At 44.1% G+C, this 23293-nt stretch overlaps 2 protein-coding genes and 1 long non-coding RNA gene across 18 annotated transcripts in view; 1 reads left to right on the top strand and 2 right to left on the bottom strand.

The window, feature by feature from the left end:
- Nucleotides 1-23293, bottom strand: part of LOC119461694 (mucin-2-like) — a 303059-nt gene that overhangs the window by 85159 nt on the left and 194607 nt on the right. The window lies entirely within an intron of this gene.
- LOC125947361 (uncharacterized) lies at nucleotides 858-7414 on the top strand. The gene is made up of 3 exons (XR_007468238.1): nucleotides 858-1043; nucleotides 2734-2775; nucleotides 3597-7414. It is a non-coding gene; the product is annotated as an uncharacterized LOC125947361 (long non-coding RNA).
- The window catches only part of LOC119461693 (neprilysin-1), a 559943-nt gene continuing 551356 nt past the window's right edge, over nucleotides 14707-23293 (bottom strand). For 3 of the 7 annotated variants that reach the window (XR_007468228.1, XR_007468230.1, XR_007468234.1), the window contains one exon: nucleotides 14708-16542. The gene's annotated coding sequence lies outside the window, so the exon portion shown is untranslated. Of the gene's footprint in view, nucleotides 16907-17531; nucleotides 17564-23293 lie in introns of those variants that run through there. The other 4 variants (XR_007468232.1, XR_007468229.1, XR_007468231.1 and 1 more) reach the window with 4 other exon arrangements.

Genomic DNA, 23293 nt, shown 5'->3' with positions numbered 1-23293 from the left:
AAGACAAACGTCCCAACAAGCAGTGACCAATGACCGATGATTGGGCACCTCCTGGATTCCCATCGACTTCTATTGTAAGTGGCCAGTGCCCTGTCTGTGTCAGAAAACGGCATTGCCTCCATGTTAAATATGGGCAAGATGGTGGGAAAAGTAGTATGTAAGCATAATAAATAAATATGTTTTTTAAAGAGTGCGTTTTGTTTAGTTGTTAGCCCTTAGCGCACAATAAAATGAAACAAGTTTGGGTGATCTCTGCGACGTGGTGTCCATATTTTACATGAAAGCCTAGGTCTATTCTGTAACACGTAGAGACGGGGTGCTGGCCAGTGTGCTGGGAAACTGCTTGGCCACCACGCACAATCTACGCTGTTATACTTTGCCGGTAGCAAATCGTAGCGCAGAAGCACAGGTACAAATGTTTAATCAATGGGACGGCATGCTGTCTACCGTTCGTCATGATGTCAAACTAACAAGCACGAACAGAGACAATTGTGTACGTTGCTGGTCCGTAGTTCATTTCGCGCCGGTTGCTTCACGTATTAAAATAAACATTTCTTTTTAATACAAACGATTAAAACTGTGCGCGCACACAGGGCGCGACATTTGCGACGTTTGAATTTTGCACTATTTCCCGCGCGCTCCGTACGTGACCGGCCGGCGCACTGCGTTACGGCGATAAAGAAAATAGTTCCTCAAGGAAGCTAAGCAGAAAACTTTCACACTTTTGCAAAACACAGAAATTGTTAAGAAATACCATTATATTACAAGATTTGTTAATAAATATGGCAATTTGTATCTATGAAAGCGTGGATTTGTATGCGCGTTTTTGTGTGAATGCGCGCTTGCGCTGTTGACTCTGGCGGATTCCAGAACTTTGTGCGTGCGGCGTATGTGTGCGGGTTGCGTGATGAGTTTGCTGCGTTTTCTGTGCCCTTTGCCTCGCTGTGACATCTTTGGTATATTACAACTTATTGCTCGGTCTTAATGGGCTACACGTTGCCTCGAAGATCACCATGATCGCCTCCGACTCAGCCACATCGAAGGTGAGTGGGTGTTTCGAATTCCACTTGCTCACGCTATCAGCAAACGTGCGTACAGAGCCCGTGCGTGTCTTCCACGCGCCTCTGTGCTCGTTTTCATTACTAGTACTATCCTTCCGTTGCGAGAATTGGTTGTGCAGCACTAGATTTGTGATATTGAGCATGGAGTTTTGTCCTGATTTAACTTCACAGCGCGCTTGCGGCGACGTAAAGCAGCTATGTGGAGCCAGCTAAAACAGGGCATGTTGTGTCACGGCCGGGCTCGACTGGCGCGCACGCTCGCTCGCTTGCGAACGCGCGCGCCAGTCGAGCCCGGCCGTGGTTGTGCGCGCCACGATTTTTGGTACGGCGTTCCAGCACCGATTGAAATTAGCCTTATCAATGAGCGCTCGTGCTCTGCCGTTTTGGTGGGCAGCTATGTGGAGCCAGCTAAAACAGGGCATGTTGTGCGCGCCACGATGTTTGGTACGGTGTTCCAGCACCGATTGAAATTAGCCTTATTAATGAGCGCTCGTGCTTTGCCGTTTTCGTGGAAACAATGCGACGTGAAATAATCCGAACTGTACTGTAATCAAGTATATTTCGTTCACGCAACGCCGTCCATTGACGTGCATCTACTACATGGCGTGTCGGGATCGTCGAAAATATGCGCGGGGCGTTTTGCCGTTCTAATGTATTCTGCTGCGCTGTTCGCTTCAGGATCGAGTGCCCAGAGTCCGCTGACACGCCGTGCGGTAGACACGCGCTGTGGTGCGATAATAATAAAGAATTGCAATGGCGTATATGTGATTCTATGTGATAGGTGAGATAAAAAAGGGCTGATGCCAGTGAATGCTGTGAAATCATCAGGTTATGTGTGGTTTGTTTTCCGCCGGTACGCGCGCGGTGAACTTTTTTTTTAGCCATTATCTCCCTTCGACGCCATCGAGTACTTCGCGCTAACGCCTTCGCGTAGGCGCTCTATATTCACGGAAAAGGCAGATTCTGTGGGATGCTATGTTCTGCTTTAGTAGGATGAAACATTCAAAATAATGTCATCGTGTGAAGTTTCAGCCTTTGGCCCTTCAGTAACTGATTGATATAACTAAGTTCGAAAATCAGTAAAGGAACGAGATGCTTGGGCATATTAGCCGTGTCGTCCCACTGTGCTCCCAGAGGCATGTAAGCGTTATCGACAAATGTCAAAAATTAGCAAGGCTTTTTATGAGATAGAAGCAGACAGCTATGTCAATAAGTTATTTTTGGTTTGAATTCACACACTAAAGAGGAGAGAGAGTTAAAGGGGAGCGTATCTTGTGATCTAAATGACGCTTTGCCATAAGCTTGGAACAATGGTTTGTTGGTGGAGCAGTTCTGTGGAATACTTAGAGAGTAAGCAAACTGCAGTAGCAGCAGTTAGACGGGGAGTAAAAAATGCAACACTGGTTTTATATGAACGAGCTACCTTTAAGATGTGGCCGCAACAGTTCATGCAGTAGATGAGCAAAAATAATTTTAAAATTTAGGAGAGAAATTAAAAATAAATTATTTGCTCACCTCACACTGCCAGTGGCAAGAGCAGCCATGCTTTAATGTTTTCAATCAGTCATTTATATCCATCCATTTATGTCGGCTTAATCGTCCATGTAGATGTTTTGATTGCTGCTTTTGAGTTATCGTGGCGTCACATTTTAATACTGACATCTGTTTTCAGAATCAAAATGAGCCTGGAGACGCCACAGCCGGAATGCGAAAGGTGAATTCTTTGGCCATTCATCGTCTAGCGTCACCATGATCAAATGCACTGTTGCCAGGAGAATGTATTGCTGGGAGGTATTCTCCTTAAGATTTAGTAAAAATGGTAGCATTAAGTGTCTCCTTTGCGATTTTGCATAACCTTTGATTTGCGAGTCGATTCATTTATTTGATGAGGTGGGCAGTTGGCACACCCTGTCTTTGTGTCTTATGTACACATTCAGCTGAGTAGGTCTGGGACACAGCAAGCGAATCTGATGTGTAGTGGTAATCGCATTAACGTCGACAGTTATCTTCCTGTTTGAGCTGCTTGCTACTGCTGCTTGCCAACACAAGCAGCAGTTGCCCACGATGGCGTGAAAGAGGTTCATTGAAGAATGGCACATACTCTGAGTCACATACCCAGAGATCCAAGCAGGTCCATCAGATGGTTATTAACCCACTTCCCGTCTACATAGCAGCCCTACCCATTAGGCCATTGACCACCAAGTGACACAAATTGGCTGGAAAATAGTTAGACAGACACCTGAAAGTATGTGAAGTATCCTAAAAATGCTACTTGCATTAAAGTTTTCAATGCTTTGGTTTACTTACTATTTTATTTTGTACTGGGTGAATCCTTGTTTTTCTGAAGCACATGGCATCCTAACAGCATAACAAGCTGTGACATTAGTTTTAGTTGTTTTTATTAGTGACATTAGTTGACATTTTAGGTCTGGAGCAGACAGTATTTCTGTGATTTATTCGGAGTGTGGCTGTTGTGTAAATAATCCTTAAACTACCTCACTAATATTATTTACCTAAACGTGCCGTTTCACATAGGTTGGAGAAGTGCTCATTCAGATGATCCTGGCACAGCTTGCCATGGTGGACCAGGCAAGTTTGCAAGGGCCTTGATTCACCATGTGTTCACAGAGAACCTCATGGGCCACTCACTTCTCGGAAACAACACCACCAATAGGCAAAAAGAGGCTCTTGACCTTATCAGGGTCAACGCTGTTATAGGCAAGTACCGTACATCCTTTTACCCATTGCATTTTTGCCTTCACATTTTGTACTTGGAATTACCAGCTTGCTATTAGCACAACAAATGACTTTCAAGTAGCCTGTGTCTGCAACTACGTGCTACAATAGCCTACTATTTGGAATGAATGTTCATTTGATCTCAAGTCTCTAACGCCTCCATACTAAAGTGCTAAATTTTAAAAGCAGCCTTAACTGCCAGAAGTGATTGGTGGCTCCAACTGACAAAGTTAGGTGTATTTGCGCATTAGTTGCACTACTTGACTGTCATTGCAATGAACAGTTGGAATGAAGCAACTACCAATCTGTGAAGCTTGCTACCAATCTGGTGCTATAGCGGGTGTGCTTAAGTAGCCTGAAAGTGTTGTTATAATATAGGAATTGTGGAGAAGCTATGCTCAAGTGCAGTTACTGCTCAACTCGAGGGACAGCACTTCCACCAAATTTCAGCAATCAATATGGCCCTCCAGATTCTGTAATGCAAAACATAGTGGTTTCACCTATTTCAACAGACCACACTGAATTAAAGTTGCTCCTGTCTTGAAGGAGGTCCATGTGGTGGTAGACAGTAGCCTTTAAGCAGAGGGAGCTTAAGTTACGGGGCATAATTGTTTGGTTGTTTCGATCAAAGCAACAATAGGAACAGTTGCCAAATTCGTTGTCAACATTGCTATGTTTATCAATGTCCATTCATTCTAGGCACTCAACCAATTAAGATCCAATTTATCACATTGTATTCTAGGATGTGGAAAAAACAAAGGTATTTATTTGACTTTTCCTCACGTTCCCATAAAATGATCAGTACTCAATAGGCCCTTGGCAGCTACTATATAAAGGTTCTTACAGAACATGAGGCATGTCCACAGCTCCCACTCTGAAATTGTTGGAAATGTCTCCTGCTTTCTTACTTCAAGGACGCACTTGCCTGTTTTCAGCGTTATTATAAACCAGTGCTCAAGTACTATGGGTTTAGATTTATCAAAGATTGAATGAGCTTTGTAGGTGTTCATGTTTAACCCTTTGAGGATCACATATTTTCCGGCAAACATCCCCCAATTTAAGCGTTATATTTTTATTCTGGATTGTTCTTCAGTGACCTTTCCAGAAAAAAAATGGGTAAATAATTTTTTAGGTCACAAAGTGACAAAGGTTTCTTAGTGTCCGCTGTTTTACACCATGTTTATTGTAGCATGCAGGGCAAACTAGCATAATCACATTTTTTAAATGTAATGACACTCACAAAACATTAAACTAGGTGAATACTCCCAAACTACTGCAGTGATGGGCACCATAGAATAAAGAGAAAGATCAGTTTTGGAAGAAGCCAAGGAGCAACAGCACAATCAGGATTTTTGTAGAAGTCGCAGAAGGTTACAGAATCTGTAATGTGATGCTTGGGGACACTTCATTCTTAAAAGGTATGCTTATTTATATGTTCTTTCGCCGCCTCATATTTATGGTCGTGACCACACGATTTGTTTCCACCACTCTACATGCATGGCAGTGACCCTCAAAAGATTAGCAGAGCCAGTCCACTTGCATATTTCTCTTGTAAGACTGAGCATTTCTTCGTATTTCTTCTTCGCATTTATTTGTGTTAATGTAACCAGGTCGGCGTGCAACTGCAGTAAATCCTCGTTATAAGCAGTATTTTGTTTTCAGTAGAGAGGCATAAGAATGGTCATCACGATGCGAGAAGTGCACTCCAGTAGCATATGAGCTTGTAAAACAAATTCAGATATACCACACTCAATTCTGGCCGCATAACCGTATTTGGAGCAACTCCTGCAAGGAAAAGTTCAATAAAGTGCTGCACATTTTGATTATGATTGTTGAGAGAACTAATTTTAGTTGCCAGTAGTCTACCTTTAAGTTTTTTCACTAACAGTATGAAGTTTTTTTTCCACCATTTTGTTCCTAAGCAAGCAACGTTCACATTTTCACATCAAGGATATTCATGAAGTTATTCTGCCACAGTGGGCTTTTCCTGTTTGCCTTCTGCATATTGTACTATGTGGAGTCCTCCGGTGCCACTCCACTTTGAAAGCTGGTCATTCTCTGGAATTGAACTCGTGAAAACTTGGAATAAACAAAACAAATGAAACAGTTTCATTATAACAGGGTGTACTGTATGTCGCACTTTTGCATGTGGAACATTGATCTTTAACGTCATGCTGTTTTTCCTTTTTTTACAGGCTTTCCCTGTCGCAAGTTTCCTGGGACCAACATGACCTACATTAAGAACACTCTGGCCTCACTTCTCGCAAGGGACCTGAAGTGTCCAGAAGAGCTCAAGTCTGTGGACAGTTCAAGTGTTGTGCACTTGCAGCCCTCAACATTTTTTTTTGTTATTATGATGTTTCTAGTCACCTGAAAAGCCCAGGTTGGATGGTTCAGGCACAAGTACTGTGTTGTGATTAATAATGAATTGCACAAGTGTTGCGCTTTGTACTTTAGTACATTTTTACGTAAATCTTTAATATATTTCTACAAAAGCTAGTGTTTCTTGACTATTTTATTTCATAGGTATCTCGGGTCATTTCATGCCAAGACTGTTCCATGACGGCACACCATTTCAAGTTTGTTTGATGAAGTAAAAGTAGGCCCAGTGAGAAATTTTACAGAAAATTAGGTTTCATACGTACACCTGGAAAGTGGAATCTGTGCTATTGTCAGAGTGGTTCTGTTTAAGGAAAACTACATATTAACATTTGTTTGTAGTAATGGTTTATTTTGCTATTTCAAAACAGTAAGAATTAAGTGTTAAAGTTTGCTTAAATTCAGAGTGCAACAACAGTTCTCGGGCAAGGCAGCGATGTGCTTTCTTTCATGTATGCATGAAATCTAATTTCTTGCAAATTCTTTCATTCTAACTTGTTTTGCGGCACTCAAAAATTTTAAAAAATTTCCTCATGCCAGTTCCATTTAAGTCTTCCAGCAGGTAACTAATGGCCACTGTGTATCAGATAAAAATCTTAAGTAGTCAGTGAATAACTCGCTTGGTATGTAATGACCTGCCCAGGAACCTAGTAATCATGGCAGAAAACGCAACTGGATCGTGCAACAGGCAATGCAGCACAATAAACTGCTCCCATGGCACAAGTTATTGTAATTACCATGTCGTTTCAGAGGTAGATAACGTTTCGTAAAATGGGCACACCATTTAACCAATAAATAAGAGTCTCAGTGGGCTCATGCAGATTGTGCCATGATTATTAAGTTACTGGCTACCAAATAGAGAAATCAAGTACATTTTAAACGGTATTTACTGTAATGCTAGTATAATATTTATTTTCTATTTATTTAAATTTTGAGAAATGTTTTACTTTAGGGCCACGCAAACTTTACATCTCTCAGTATTCAATTTCGTTATTGTATCAAGCTGCTGGCAGTTTGTAGATTGCGTTAGGAATTTTTTGATCTCAATGCACACATGGCTGTACAGTTAACAAATGTTTGGCTTCAATAAACAATTCAGCTAGAAAAAATGCTTTTTGTCCACATCAATTTTGAGCTGTTGATTTTGTGAAGGAGTATTGATTTTGTGTGTTAAGCCAATTCGAAAACTGGCTTAATGGTTCTGCTAGCAGCTCTATAACATGTTTTATAACAGGCTATATCTAAAAGTGGTTTTGATCCCTTGGTAACCCAGGTCTTCAATACAGAAGTGCCTGAGTTTGCCCCTGTCCTCTAGTATGCAAGGACCACATCAATATGGATGGCATCAATGGTAATGCCATGAGACTCAACGTAGCTCAGCTGTATTTATAGAAAAGTCTAGTGCAGTTTTCAACACTATTCACCAAACAGCATATTTCAGTGCGCTCTCAAGTGATTTCAATAGTGACGTTCAGCACTGCTCCAATAATATTTAAATGGTGTTGCATTATTGACTAACATTGCACGTTGGGCTTGTTGGTATAATATAATGGAGGCAAAAGGCATAGTGCATCAGAAACAGGACACAAGAGGAAGAACTCAGACAACACACACGTTTGGTGCTTAACGTGTGTGTTGTCTGTGCTCTTCCTCTTGTGTCCTGTTTCTGATATGTAGCACCTTTTGCCTCCATCAAGCAATATTGACGTTTAACGCTCATCCAATAATACTTCAATGGGGTTTCAATATTGATGTTCAACAATGCTGCAATAATATCTCAATGGGGTTTCAATATTGATATTCAATACTGCTCCAATAATATTTCAATGGGGTTTCAATATTGACATTCAACACAGTTCCAACATTATGTCAATGGGGTTTCAATATTGGCATTCAACATATTTCAACAATGTCTCAACAGGTTTTCAATATTGACATTCAACACATCTTCAACAGTTCTTCAATGGGCTTTCAATATTGGAATTCAACATGGTTTCAACAATCCATCAATGACTTCTCAAATTGAAACGACCCAATGATGTTTCAACAAAATGTCGCGGGCCAATTTTCAACACCTCTCAACAATATCCTCAATAATGTTTCAACAAAGCCTCAATGTGCTTTCAATGCCATTTGTTGACATTGACCAATGACTTTTCAACAACTTTTCAACAATTTTTTTTGTAAGGGCTTTCCACTATGTGAAGATGGAATACCAGCGAAGCTGTTGGTTTTGTTTAATTATATCTTAATTTTTTTAATTTAGTGGTTGTGTTAACTTGTTGAAAAGACACAACACATAACTTCGTTGCGTCGCCGCGCGCCGTATGCTATATGTGCGAGTGAAAGCGCGTTTAGGCGACTAGATTCAGACCACCTTGCATCATCGGCCGCAGCACGTTGGGCCGCTGCGTGTTCGGCTCCTCGTCGTTTTCGCAACCATTCCCTCTGCGCTTTATCTTTGAAGGCGCGCTCTTCCTCTTCGGAGCGGTTGGCGCTGAGCCGTGCTCCCTCAAGGGCTGCAGAAGATAGCGCCAACCTTTCCCTTTCCCTCAAGAACCACTTATCATCATCATCTTCGGAGCGAGCGACACAGGTCTTACCCATAGCGAGTTCAAGGGGCAACTGATGACTTCGCTAGCGAAATGGTTATGTCAAGAGAGGAGACGTACACAGCTATTGGTTGGTAGACTATTACGTTTTATCGCTGGCGTTTCGACACGCATCGTCATAGAGTAGCGTTTGGGCAATAGCGTTCATCGCTCCGGCGCATTGTTTTTGTCTCCTTGTGTCCCACGTGTCACAAGGGTAGTTCAAGGGTGCGTTACAGGTCCCCGAGCCCACAGGGGTATCTGCCATTGAGCTTGGACCCTTTCTTCATTATAACCAGGATCGGCTCACATGACAGGGGTATGTGCCATTGCGCTTGGACGCTTTCTGCACATCACCAGGATCGGTCCACTTTTTTCTCATTGTTGTTCTACGCGTCGTTCTGTCCACGGACGCGATCCGCCAGAACCTAGCCATATACAAGTTCGCAGTAAAAACTGTAAGTCACACTGAGTTCACACTGAAGTCGAGGTTTTGGCAGAAGCCTGTCTGGTCGGGAAGGTTCATGACCATAATTAAAAGGGACGCCGACAACAGAAGGAACTGAAACGTCTTTCGGCTCCCCTGATGGCCCCTAGTTCACAAGTATCATTGATCACACTTCATTGAGAACAAGGCTACTGTCGGGAGAATCCGAAGCGCTCTTTCGTCATTTTCTTCCGTAGTCGGCATCCTCTTTACTACTGATCACAACAGTCCCGCTCAATGATGGACGCACTGTGCGAACTGATGTTAAGCGACGCAATTTGCAGGTTTCACTTTATGCACCGTAATCCCTCGTCACACTCGCGGTCTTGCGCGCACATTAGGACATCACCCAAGATCTACCGGAGACATTGCAAACGCATCACTTTGTCGGGTGCAATTTCTTTCCTATACATGAGTCCTTCCAAATGCTGCGCTATATTCCGAGCTTAGCGTTTCTATACTCTACGCTATATCTGAGGATGTTACTGTGCGCTATGCCAGCTCTACTGCGCCGCCTCCGCTCTATACAGTGCGCCCATGAATCGCCGATAGCCGCCACGCCACCTCCGCACGAAAAGCATTGTGGAACAGTTCCCATCTTGTTCTTGTTCCCACAGACAGCTTCTCTATGAAAACAAAGATAGAAGAATAGTAGACAGTAGGTTCTCTCGCCCGTCCGTGTGTGCAAGTGAAAAACATCTTAGAAGCAACATTTGGACAAATTGCAGTGACTTTTCCATATGCTTAATTTTGTTTTCTCCAGGAGCCTTTTCTATTGGACACTGTCACAATGCTGCTTGCTCAGCCGTTGAAGAATTGATCCTTCTCTTAAGGCAATTGGCTGGCCTAATTTCTAGTACTTGGTTATTTTCCATTTCCGTCATTCTTCCCAAAATATTTCATTTGTTTTCTTCTCCCACGCCTTCTAATTCCATCATAATCGTGGTACCTCCACCTTAGTGGGTATAAGCCATCAACTGAGGTCAATAAAACAAACGAACAAATAAGTATGGCTCGACATGGCCATAAAGACAGTTGCGTGCTTCCCTGCAGCTAATATGCATTCAAGAGCGTCACTGCCCGCGTTCTGGTATTGTACAAGCATCGAACACCTCCTGAAATCAAAGTGTGTTGTTTTGACAAGCGCCAAACATGACGAAGTGCCGAAGCCAGCGGGAGATGGGGCAGTGGGAAAGCATTCCCTGCCGGCAACAGTGAGTCTACATAGACATAGCAAGGTTCGCTACAACGAACTGCGAAGTATAATGCAAGTAACGCAGTCCCGAGGAGAGCTCTCTGGCGTCGTGTTTAGGTATAACAGACAGCTATGGCTTAGCGTGCCCAGCTGCTGAGTACGTAACAGGCAAGCACGCCGTGTGCCCAACTAAGTTCTTTGTTGGAGGATTTTATGTGCGTGTTCGGTGTGGGTTGCTGTAGAATACAAGAGCGCTAATTCACTGCTGCCGTACCTTCACCAAACAGGGCTGCAGACATTTATTTGATACCGTTCGTTAACTTTTTAGACAGGTGCCTTACGGTACATCTTTGAATAAAAGAAAGGGACGGAGTCATTTTCATCGCTCGCATTGCCTACCTAAACTAATAGGAGCTTTAGATTTCGTGCACTGGGGTCGCATATCGCCGGGTTTACAAAAAGAAAGCAAAAGGGGTGGAAAAGAACGCAAGCAGGGTGTGGTGCTCGGGTAGCGCGACATCTAAAACGCTCTAATTACGCTCTGACGCTTTCACCGATCGTGAGAGCGTTTGGCAACACAGCTTAAAATTTGCACGCAAACAATAGATGAGTGCGCATGCACGTAACGATGTATTTACGTTCTACTCATGCACATCGTTGCGTGCATATAATCACAATCATCATCGTCATCATGATCATCATAATTTTATGTCCACTGCATTGCGAAGGCCTCTCCCAGCAATCTCCAATTACCCCTTTCTTGCGCCAGCTGATTCCAACTTGCACCTGCAAATTTCCTAATTTAATCACTGCACCTAATTTTCTGTCGCTCTCGACGGCGCTTCCCCGCCCTGGCCCCTATTCTGCAGCTCTAATGGTCCACTGATTATCTACGCCCCGCACATTTCATGACCTGCCCAGCTCCATTCCTTCCTCTTAATGTCAACTGGAATGTCGCCTATCCCGTTTGCTTTCTGATCCACACCGCTCTCTTCCTGTCTCTTAACGCTACGCCTAACATTTTTCATTCCATCGCTCTTTGTGTGGTCCTTGTTTTCGAGCTTCTGTGTTGTTTATATACGCTAAAGTAAGCCTGCATAATGTGTGCACGCAGGAGGCATGAATGTGCGGTACCAAATAATCACTGATAGAAGCATAACGGCGAGAAACTAGAACCACACTTCCATCATAAAGGCCTTCTTTGAGTCTAAATGTTCAACAGGAAAAAAGAACGACGGCTGATCCCACGCCTTGTATGAATCGCTGTTATGCGAAGCAGTGTGCGGGGTGCCTACCAAGTTGACGAAACGACCATGAGAGTACCAAGACCTAGGCGGCTGTTTCATGACCTACATGACACGCATGTCATGACATTCGTGTAATGAGTCATCAGGAGTCCCTTTAGCTACACCTAAGATACCTTAAGACGAAAGCCTTAGCCATGCTCATGACTATGACTTCGACCATCCTTTTCCTTCACTTAGTACCACGTCCGAACCCATTCCATTGGTTTTTGAGTGGTAATCTTCTTTCGCTGAGTCATTGTCATTTTTCCTCAGTCATGGTCATGACTGTGACTTCTACCACAATCCTTTAGTGTTTCATTCACTTAGTGCCAACGTCCGAACCCATTTCGGTGGTTTTTGAGTGTTGATCTTTTTTTGCTGAGTCATTGAGGTTTTTGCTGAGTCATGCTCATGACTATTATTTCTACCACCATCCTTTAGTATTTCCTTCACTTAATGCCCACGTCCGAACCCATTCCAGTGGTTTTTAGTGTAATTTTTTTTCGCTGAGTCATTGTCATTTTTGCTGAGTCATGCTTATGACTATGATTTCTACCATCATCATTTAGTGGTTCCTTCACCTAGTGCCCACGTCCGAACCCATTCCATTCGTTTCTGAGTGTTTATCTTTTTTCTCTGAGCCATTGTCATTTTTGCTGAGTTATGCTCATGACTATGACTTCTACCAGCATCCTTTAGTGTTTCCTTCACTTAGTACCCATGTCCAAACCCATTTCAGTGGTTCTTGAGTGTTGATATTTCTCGCTGGGACATTGTCATGACCTACATGACACGCATGTCATGACATTTAGACCATGACCAATCACTTATACTGGTCGTACACTTCTGTTATACTATGCCAATTTTGGTACCTACCAAGCTAAAGAAACGACCATGAAAGCACCAAGACGTATGCGGCTGTTTCATGACCTACAGAAAATTCGTCATGACATATCATTTATGTTCGTCATTTACTCTTCTCATAGTATGCCAATTTTGGTACATAGAAAGTTAACGAATCGACCATGATAGCACAAACACGTAGGCGGCTAGATAGATAGATAGACGCTGTCAAAGTAGCAAATGTTCGCCAAGAAATGCTTCGCATTTAAAATTTACTGATGGTTACGATACTCCCAAATGCTAAATTTGAGCGCAGCTCTATACGTGTTTTCATTTCGCGATATATTGGCTGGCGCGGACAATCTGTCTCGTGCGGCACGTTGCAAACGGAGCGAAGTGTGGTCATCCTTTATTCACCAAACTGTACCGTGACTCAGCACTTTTTTGCTGAGTCATCATCACTCTGAAACCACAATTTACAGTCATTTTGCAAGTTTGAAAGTCTGAAAGCTTATTTAGCATAAATATGCGAGACAATTACAAAGTACACACTTTTGGGACCCAACAAATTTGTTAAAGGGTCCCTTTCATGATGTTTTTTTTTGCAAGTCACCCTTCCTATGATTCACCAAACTTGAACCATGACTCCGCGCTTCTTTTACTGAGTCACTCATTTGTACCCTCAATTCTCACATTTTTTTAGTCACTGCCCCCCTCCATAACCATCCATTTACTTTTAATTCACGCTTGATTCACTCTTGATTCACCCTATCACTGCTTGGTTCACCTTCATTCGCTCTGTCATCTCCGTTTTACTTCCATCACACTTGGTTTTCTCTATTACTCCAAATTTCCAATTTTCATCCCTCTTAATTCACGCTATCACCACTTGATTCACCTTCATTCACTCTTAATTCGCTCTCATTTACTCTTCATTATCTTAGCTCACTCTATCTCATAATTACCTTTCGTTTGACTCCTATGACCCAACTAAACCACTTTAATTCACCATCAATTCACTCTTAATTCACCTCATTCACATCTCTGTATACTCATTTTTGGCATTATCATTACAGTTATTACCCATTACTATCATTAATTCTCGGTTCTTGGCCACTTTACGGGTCTTCGACTCATTTTCCGCTTTGTCATGCTCATTATCCTAATTACTGTAATGACTATCATGATCATTTATCGATATTTATATTCCTCGTGTAATTACATATCGATTGATATACCTATGATGTTATGGGGTTTTTAATGATCCTATTGAGTTACCGATTTTGTACACATTCTTTACCAATTCTTTCTCCTATTTTCGGCTCCACTTTTTCAAGGTCACCCCGAAACGAGACATATAAGGTTTTCGCCATAATAAAGAAAGAGAAGGCAGGAATGTTAACCGTGAGAAGCGTCTCGTTGCATGGCTACCCTATACAGTGGGATAGGTGAACGAGAGCAGAATGGAAGAAGCAGTGAATGTGTGAACGCGCAGATAGCACAACGCAGTCGAAGACGCTCGCACAAGAAATTCGTTTTGCAATATCGCGAAAGTGTTTTCACTGCTTTCTGGAACGATGATCGTACGATCGTCCTGTGACCGTTATATATTGAACGTAGTATCATTTTTACTAAGTGGTTGACGCTCTCTTCGCACTCGCAGGCATCACATGCGCCTAGCACTGTGAATCATCCCAGTTGGTGCTGAATACGGTACACGATCCCGAGACGAACACTAATGTGAACTCACTAAAACAAAGGGAAAGACACCGACGGGGGCTTCAGAACATACAAGAAATATTTTTTTCTTACCCGTCATATTATGTATCTTCATTCGGGTTAGGCCGAACAATAGGGAAGGAGCGTACACTTAAAAATACCCGAGTAGCCGACCTTGATCTGTGCGGAGTACAACCTGTGATTATCAAACATGATCGTAATTGCCTGTCTCGTCATGATGGCGTAGTCACTTTGGCGTTTCGCTGCTAAGCCCAAGGACGCGGGTTCGAATACCGGCCACATTTCGATAGGAGCGAAATGCAGAAACACCCCGTGTACCATGCATTGGGTGCGCGTTAAAGAACCCCAGGTGGTATAAATTATCCGGAGTCCCCCAATACGGCGTGCTTCATATTCATATCTTGGTTTAGACACGTAAAGCTGCAGAATTGATTAATTAATAGCTGCCTGTGTCAGTGCCATTTCAATTCATACATGATCAATAAACTTGCCAATTTGAAAAAAAATGTAACTGTGTGGAAATCACCGTTACCAAGGTAATGCCACTTTTTTTCTATCTGCTTAATGTCTCTTGTTAGTGTAACCCAGGGAGGTTTAAATGTCACCAGATGTCATCGTGCATGCATTGGTGTTAGCTAGCATGTAGGCTCTCTAATTGGATTTGCACGCGTGTTTCTGAATATGATCACACCATCACGAACAGTAGTGTAAAACAACGCTTTATTGAGATTACGGTTAGATTAAGTCTTTGTTCATCCACACTTGAATATCTGTACAGGTCATGGCATGTCTGCCACAGGCAATATATTAACAAGTGCTACGCGACAAAGTCGTCGTCGAACAATGAAACAGTTGCGTCAATACAAACAACACAGTTCACTCAACACATTTGTCACTAAGACATAATTTCGTCTCCGTGTATGACATGTAAATAATGCATACGGGCTTTTTTAAAAAGACCACACCTCACACAAATACGGGTTGTAAACGTAGTCTCAAATAACAATTTTAAAATTTTTTTGACGTTCACATGCATTAAATTCAGCTACCTGCCTTGCTCCCTGTATTTTGTTAAGGGTGCTAACTGTGCTGGTACCAAAATACAGTAACAGTGCATGGGGCAGGACAAACACGAGGAAACGGATGGAGTGCTGACAGCGAACCAAAGTTTATTGTGCACAAAAAGCAATAGGTCCCGGGAATATTTTAGAAAAGGTTTGTTTAGCTCCAATGCAGGAAGGCGAATATTAATCAAGACAGAGCGCTACATACATTTATTCATTACAGTTACACAAATCGGTACATTTAAAGCTAACGCTCCACCCTTTCCCTTCAGATTACTCAGTCCCATGCACTGCTACTACGTCAATTTTCTGAAATTACGCATCCCGCTGTCATCTTGTCCCTGCGCAAATAAATTTGAAAGTTAAACATCGTGCCCTCATCTATTGCATCACGAACATTCACTGTCATGTGTCTAGCGAATCGATATATATAGACTCTACATCCTTCCCACAGAGCTATTATATCTCCCCGTCACGTTTCCAGTAGTACCGGATATAACGCAAGAACGTATGCGCTAGCAGATGCAGGTTGCGCGCGCGCGACAACTCTGTTAATAACGTCTGTAACGTCATCACCATGTCACCACGAAGCGCTACTCTGCGCAGTTCTGATTTTCGTCACTCATTGATGAGTGCATGCTTTGAATTGTACAAAAGCTTTTAACAATTTAGCAGACTAAAGGGATAAAAAGATGTCTACATTGACACCCAACCCGGCCCAGAACCCTTGCTTGGGGTTGGGGCGCCGGAGCTCAACCACCGCGCCCACACGTGAACACGAGTAGCAATGATGACGCTTTGCAGTACCCTGAGGATAAAACCCACATACGCCCTGATTTGAGCTAATGCCGAGTATCTTTGCGCCGTAACAAATATTATGAGAAGTATGGAATGTGCACAGCAGTGTTGCCAGCAGAAATTCATGTTCGACTATGGTAAAGGATGCAGACCGAAGGGAGCGTCCTATTTTCGGGGCAGCGCATTTATCAGCCGCCAAACACATGAGTGAATGTAGAATAATAAGTGATGAGTTAAACATTTAAAGTTGACTGAACTCATTACCATAACTTAAAATTTCACTAATGCTCTTGAATTGCGCAAAGGCTCTCTAGTCATGTCTGTTGAGCAGCTTTACTGTTGAGCAGCAGTTTGGCGATAACCTTACGCCAGAGTTCATTCCTGTAGTTGGCATTGTAGTAAAACGTCTAAAACTAAACAAAGATTACCCATCAAATAACTTAGTGACATTCGCGAAACGAGCATCTTAGAACTGGTGAGAGCCTTTCTTTCCGTAACTTTCATTTTTTCTGAAAGTATAAAATTTGAGTACGAACCGTTTCGGTCCATACTCAAAGCATGTGCTCTGAAATAACAAAAAAATAATCAGTTGATCCGTCGTCAGTACACTTATTTACATTTGTAGCCACTAATAATTCATATGTCAACAAAGATGATTATGGCGAATGCGTCACATTCAATAAAAATTATTTCTTGAAGTAGGTGGTCATAGGGTAGCCGTATTGACTTACCACGCCATGCCCGTGTAACCTATGGCACTACATGTATTCTATATATATCTGAAAAATTCTGGACAAGAATAACGACATGCGCTTCCACAGTGACCAACAAAGCAACGGAATCGAGCTGCTAAAAACGATGAGAAAATAAATATCATTTAGAGATGGTGTGCAGACTCCCCATTTCTTATTTTGCACTCTGCCCTCTATAATGTTTCTGTGAAAACCGGATAAATAAACATTGGATATATATCTGCATCTTCATTGCTTCATTGTTTTACCTTTTGTTGAAATACTGACAGTGTTTCTCTATTTGTTTTGTTTGTGATCCAGTAAATTTTCCGCAATACTTTTGTACTTTTAATGCATTCCTTTATGCGTATGTTTACCTTTTGTTTAAGTTGTTCTTTAGTTTTATGTTACATTCATGCATTTCCTGCACATTAATTTTCTCCTGTACGTGTATAGAATTGATACCACTGTATGGCCATGCTGTGGTGCATGGACTCAGTCAAGCCTTCTCAGGCTTTTTGTCCGTGTTCCAAACATCTGACAGATGCTGAATAAATCTGAATTGAATTGAGATGAATTTATAGGCAATTCTAGCCCTGCTGCGCTATTTTTTTCTTTACTTTTTATGCTGCCGGTGAATCGTTCGACTTAACTCAAGTGCGCGCGAATCGCTAACAGCTGACTAGCAGTGCTTACGCGATAAATAATGCCCATTGTGTTCACATAAATACCGAAGGAGCTTGTATGCCTGTCACAACTAAGTCACTGAAGACTGTCGTAAGCATCGCTAAAACAAATCATAAAACGTGGGAATGCTTTGTACACAGGATGGGGTAGCCACAAATTCAGTTCTATGGCTTTGCAAGCAACAAATAAAAAGAGAGGTCACGTTCGGCAGCCCGAAACCAAGAGGTACACGAGAACACTCCCAACGATCTAAACTGCGAGAACTGCCATGCCACCGCAGTGACGAATACGTGTGTCCACATCTCGCATTGTCGTGTTCACCATGCATATCACTCACAGCAAGCAACACAGTGAAACGAGCGTCTGAGTTCAAGTCGGACGTGAGAGAGCATCGGTGAGCGCTAAACACGGTTTGGCTGGAAAAATTGTCGGTCATTGAGCGTCCCGCCAAAGCACGTGCATCATCGGGAAGTGTCCACAAACATGGTAGGAAAAGAGAGCACGCACTGGTTAACAGAACGCGAATGTTCGCCACATGGCGCTGAGCCGTGCCTTTACTGGAGTTGCAGAACACAGCACGGGCCCATTTCTTTTCTCCAACCCGAGTCACTCATTAATTCACCAGAAGCTGCACTTTTCTTTTGGGTTCATCTGAGATTCGGCACTGCAATTGAAGGCAGCCGCGAACTCGGGCATGTTCATCAAGGGCATGTTACACCTTACGCTGAAGTCCGGGTACCGGTCGCTAGGACGAGAATTGGAGCACCACTTGTAGCAGAACGCTATAAAGAACAACTGGTCGCTGGTCACTCCTGGCATTCCCTGCAGCTCCAACGACGCGCCGGGGCACCTCCTTTGCCCTGAGATAGGCGTCGTAGAGTCCCGACAGCCCAATGAAGTCCGCCATTATTTCAGAATCGGTGACGTCGTCCGGTTCGCTGAACTCTTCCTCCATCGGCATGTAGGAGTTTCGGATGCAGAAGGCACGCTTCTCGTACTCGGCCTTCGAAGCCGGCGTCCACCAGTCTCGTTCGACGTTGTTGTCGTCTCGACGCCGGTTGGAAACGTCGAACGCGTGCATCATCTCGTGCGCGGCGAGGTGGCCTGCCGATGCGTAGTCGACGGCCGGGACCGTGCCGAAGAAAGGCGGCAGTAAAAGGCCCATGCCCACAACCATGGTGTTGAGAGGTGGCTTGTATATGGCGTTCACCAGGGCCATGTCATCGTTGACACGCACCGGGGCGGGATGCTCCGAAAGGCCCTCCAACGCCTTTCTGCTGGTAGACCGCGAGGCGCTCAGCCAGTTGCTATAAATGAGGGTCCCGCGTTCTCGTACGTCTCGTAATAGCGATTGAGGGAGTCGTCGTTTCTGCGACCCTTCCGGGTAGCCGACTATCTTCTTCATCTTCGCCAGTTTTCTCACAGCTATCTCCCTCGTGCCGTCTTCCATCCACGATGACTCAGCTATTCGAGACCTGAGTGACTCCGCGATGCTGGACACCATTTCCTCGGCCCTCGATACCGTGTCGGTGGTCACCGATGCGTGGTAGAAGGCGGCGTAAGCTGCTGTGTGCATCACTTAGACGTGTGCTTCAGGCAGCGGTTTTTCCCACTGAGAAATGGCGCTGCTCATTGAAACGAACCAGTACTACTAACGTGGGCCATCTGCCTCAGCTGCCTGGACAGGTCAAGCTCATCCAGATGCGAAGGTGATTCGGGTTTGGAATTTTTTGAAAAACCTTCGCGAGGAACGTTACCAAGTATCGTGTCTCGAATGCGACGTAATGTTCGCCAGGCAACAGTGCGCTCGTGATGTTCCCCATGTAGTAGTTCCAGTTTGTCACCTTTCTTGCCAAGATGCCTTTCTCCATTGTGCGCAGCAGCAAAACCAGCCTTTCTCTCGCGTCTGGCGCCTCGTCCTCGTACGCGTCCCTGCCGAGCTTTATAAGATAATCCTCGATCGTTCCTATCGTTGGTGCAAGCTCCCGGATCAGATCGTCGTTCAACCCGAGCCACCGAAGATGCTGTTCAATCGCCTTGTCGCTTGCCCGGTGGCCGTCGTAGAGAGATCGCCGCATGCTGAGAACTACGTGCAGACGCTCCGCATTGCCCGGGATAGTGTCCACCCTGACGTTGAACAGCGTCGGGAGGCCGTAAGTAAGCGGAAAATCGAGCATCACGTACGCCGGGTCCACGTCAGACTGAACCCTCGAACGTCGCGTTGCGGCCACGAAGGAAGCCGACGATGTCCCGCGCTGGGGTCCTGACCCGAAGGGGCGTGCTCTTCGTCGCCGAAGAGGTCCACGCAAGACGGAACAGTCCGGCCGCCTTCTGCATGGCCGTCTGGCCCTCCGAAGGCACCGACGTGTTGCGCAGGGCGCCGATCACCGACCTCCTGATCCTCAGAGCTTGCTGACCGAACACGCTGGTCAGCTTCGAGCTCGGAGCCAACTTCCATCGCGTGCACACGTGTTTGTGGAAGTCGTTGCAGGCGTTGTATTTGGGTGACAGTGACTGGCTGTACAAGTCCGACACGGCCTGGCACTGTTCGGTGCCGCACGGTGGTCCCGGAAGTACTGCGGGTCCGGTCGAAGGTTCGGCGTGATGACCACTGCCCACTGGCACCAGGTCCAGGCCGAATACCGCGCCCAGGGCCACTGCAGTGAGCACCAAGAGAGTCGCGATGACGCCGGCCGCGACCATGGCCTTCTTTCCGCAGCACTTCCTCTTTGAGGACCCGCTGGCACGCTGCGATTCCTGCGTTGAAAGACGAGTGCGCGTATGTAATAAAAGTGCAGCTAGCGAAAAAATCAACATGTTATTCAGCGCGCCCTTAATGAAATCCTGGAGTTCTCAGCTTCCTGCTGATGTCAGCCGTGCGCTTCGAGTGAGCTCGCGAGTACTACTACGTCGCTCCCCCGTATTTCACGCTCCAAGCAGCTGTTGCAGGCAACAAAAGGAGAAAACGGCGCTCTGCGCCAGGAAAAGCTGTGCACACACTGGGGTCTGCTACCACAAAGAAAGATCTGCATTCGCTGTGCCGGAGCGACTCTTGTGTTTCAGCGTTTAGACGTTCGCTATAGCTTCGGAGTAGCCTGACGTTGGAGTTTCCTGAAGTGTATTTTTTGTTTGTTCGTTCCCAATCACGTGTGGACGGATGTTACTTAACAGGTACTCTAATGTTATTTCCGATTTAAAGATATTTGCACGCTTATCTGTATCCGGTCATTTCACGGTAACTTATGCGCGGGCTCACACTACTTAGCGCAATAGACCATTCTCTGAGGTGAGCCCAAGATTTTATTTCTTGTAGCCTTTTAGTTTGTGATACAGCACATTAAGTAATGTACGAAGTGCACAGACATGCCTAAGACGGCGCAAGTGGCTGAAAAATACAACGACAATATACAATATTGAATAGTTAGCTCTCAATATGGTTCCTCATGTTTGCTGCTTTCCTAACCGCCTCTTTAATAGACGTAATTTTCACGTACGGATCGTACTTCCAGTGTGCACTGTCGGTAAACTGCAAATAAAACTGTAAAATATGAACTGACTTGGTTTAAAGAAATCAAGTGCCCGAAAAGTGCTAACCGTTGACGATATAGCTGCGCGTGGAAACGGGCGCCTGTTATCCGGCCTCTTTTCCTAACCCAAAATATATTCAAACGTATCCTGTGGGACGAGGAAACACAAGGTACGCGTTCTCTAAGATATCTCTCCTGCATGCACTGCTAAAAATGCGGCAATTTACGCCGTGTCTCCTCCGCAGTGCAGTCAGTCATTGCTTACTTTTGATTATTTATTCACGACATTCATCGTCACAGATGCTCTTGTTATTACGGTGACACGCTCGGTCGCGCGCGAGCCCCAGTTGACTAAAACGAAGACCCGTGATGCTTAATCGTTTGGACATGCAGAAGTATAGTGCGGACAATAAGACAAAGCGCACAAGAGTTTCACGAGAGTGCTAATATTCCGCTTTGAATCGCACACTCACTCGGTCCAGTTGACCGCTGACAGTGAAGATTCCTTGAGTGCCGTTGGTCACGTGAGCTCCAGGCTGCAACGGAAGCAGAGGAAATCACAGCAGTCTTAGCTGTCAGATTATGTGCACCGCGCTTCAGCTAATCACACAAAAAAGGTGCTAAATACCGTCTGTCTAAATTCATCTAAATCCGGCACGTAGCAAGTATCGAAAGTAGTGTTGTCGACCTACTCTCGCGGAACCGTCGAAAACAAGGGAACTGAGGAACGTTTACAAATGTGAGCAGTTTTATACAAACGTTCGTAAAGGACAATAATGAGGCTACAGTGGCTCACCATTCGCGTCCTCCCACCCACCTCTGATTTAATTCCATACACGTATCCTGCATAGGTCATAAGCTTTGCTGCAAAATATTTCTTAGTGCAGCAGTCCTCCACTTCTCGGATTTATTATTATCTCGAGAGAAATCCAGACTCCAATTTAACCGAGCGCAATCTTTCGCGTTATCGTTTTCACGGCAGTATGTGCAAAAAAGTAGGTGCGAAAAACATGAGATCATAGCGAGATTATATGCCAGTATTTTTCTCTATTGGAGAATACGTTCGCGCACTACGGCCTCATATGACAGTATATCACATAGTTGTCATCATTGCTTTATTGCGTTCACTGCATGTTATAGGTGTCTCGTGCAAATGTGACATTACCTTCGTTCAGCCTGAGTCAAACACACGTCATGCCTGAAATTATCGTAACTTGAATACAGCCTGACATGAAAAAGAACGGACAGAAACGAATCCACGGAAGAAGCGCTCTATCTCTGTTCTTGTACTGTTCTAGAGCTTCATTCGGGGAACGAAGAATTTCAATCAGCTATCAAAAAATACGTTTTATTTCCTCGGAAGTTCTTCTAGTTATGTCACCCCTTCTAATTATATGTCAGCTTTGCCTCTGTCTCACTTTCCTCGCACCGGTTCCGTGATTCTCTTCTGTTCTACGCATTGAGTGAATACACTAATGCGTAGAACCATCTATTTCTCTTTCCTCAAGAGAGATATTATCTACTGTTGTTTTATCTATTGCACGCATTCCAGTTTTTCAATCGCCTGAAGTAAAATTTATCACGTTTCTTTTTTTTCATCGCCTGTTGCACGATGCCATAACTCCCTTGATGGGCTCTCTGTCTCTCTCTCTCTCTCTCTTTCGTACACTATAATGCACCTGGCATTGACCACTTCAGAGTGCTCTGACAGCAATAAAAGGGTCGTGAAAATGAGCTACCAAACTTCATTACAAATGTAAGTGGCGTATATCATGGATAACCAAAATTCACCATGACTTTTCTAACCAGCTTATCTTCGAAATACAGCATGAGTGCTGTCTCGTAGCAATTTTCAGCGTTGCCGGAGCACCTTGAGCCGACCATGTAAATGATATTCAAGTTATCAATATACGAGAGGTTAACACTGGTTTTTCTCCTTATGGGTCCACAAATCTCGCAAACATGACAACGACCATGTTCGGCGGGCAATGTTGGTTGCATTGTGACCGCACTTGGAGCACTTTTAATATATATATAATATATATATATATATATATATATATATATAAATATATATATATTTGCCGCATTGAGGTCAATGTTAGCCCTCGTCGGTCAACTGCACTGCGTTTGTGAGAAGAGGTCGCGTCAGAACCAACAGGCTGTCC

The sequence above is a fragment of the Dermacentor silvarum genome, chromosome 8 (genome assembly GCF_013339745.2).
Source record: "Dermacentor silvarum isolate Dsil-2018 chromosome 8, BIME_Dsil_1.4, whole genome shotgun sequence".
In the NCBI taxonomy this organism is placed as follows: domain Eukaryota; kingdom Metazoa; phylum Arthropoda; class Arachnida; order Ixodida; family Ixodidae; genus Dermacentor; species Dermacentor silvarum.
The sequence above is the reverse complement of the archived record's forward strand: the minus strand, read 5'-3'. Positions and strand labels throughout refer to the sequence as shown.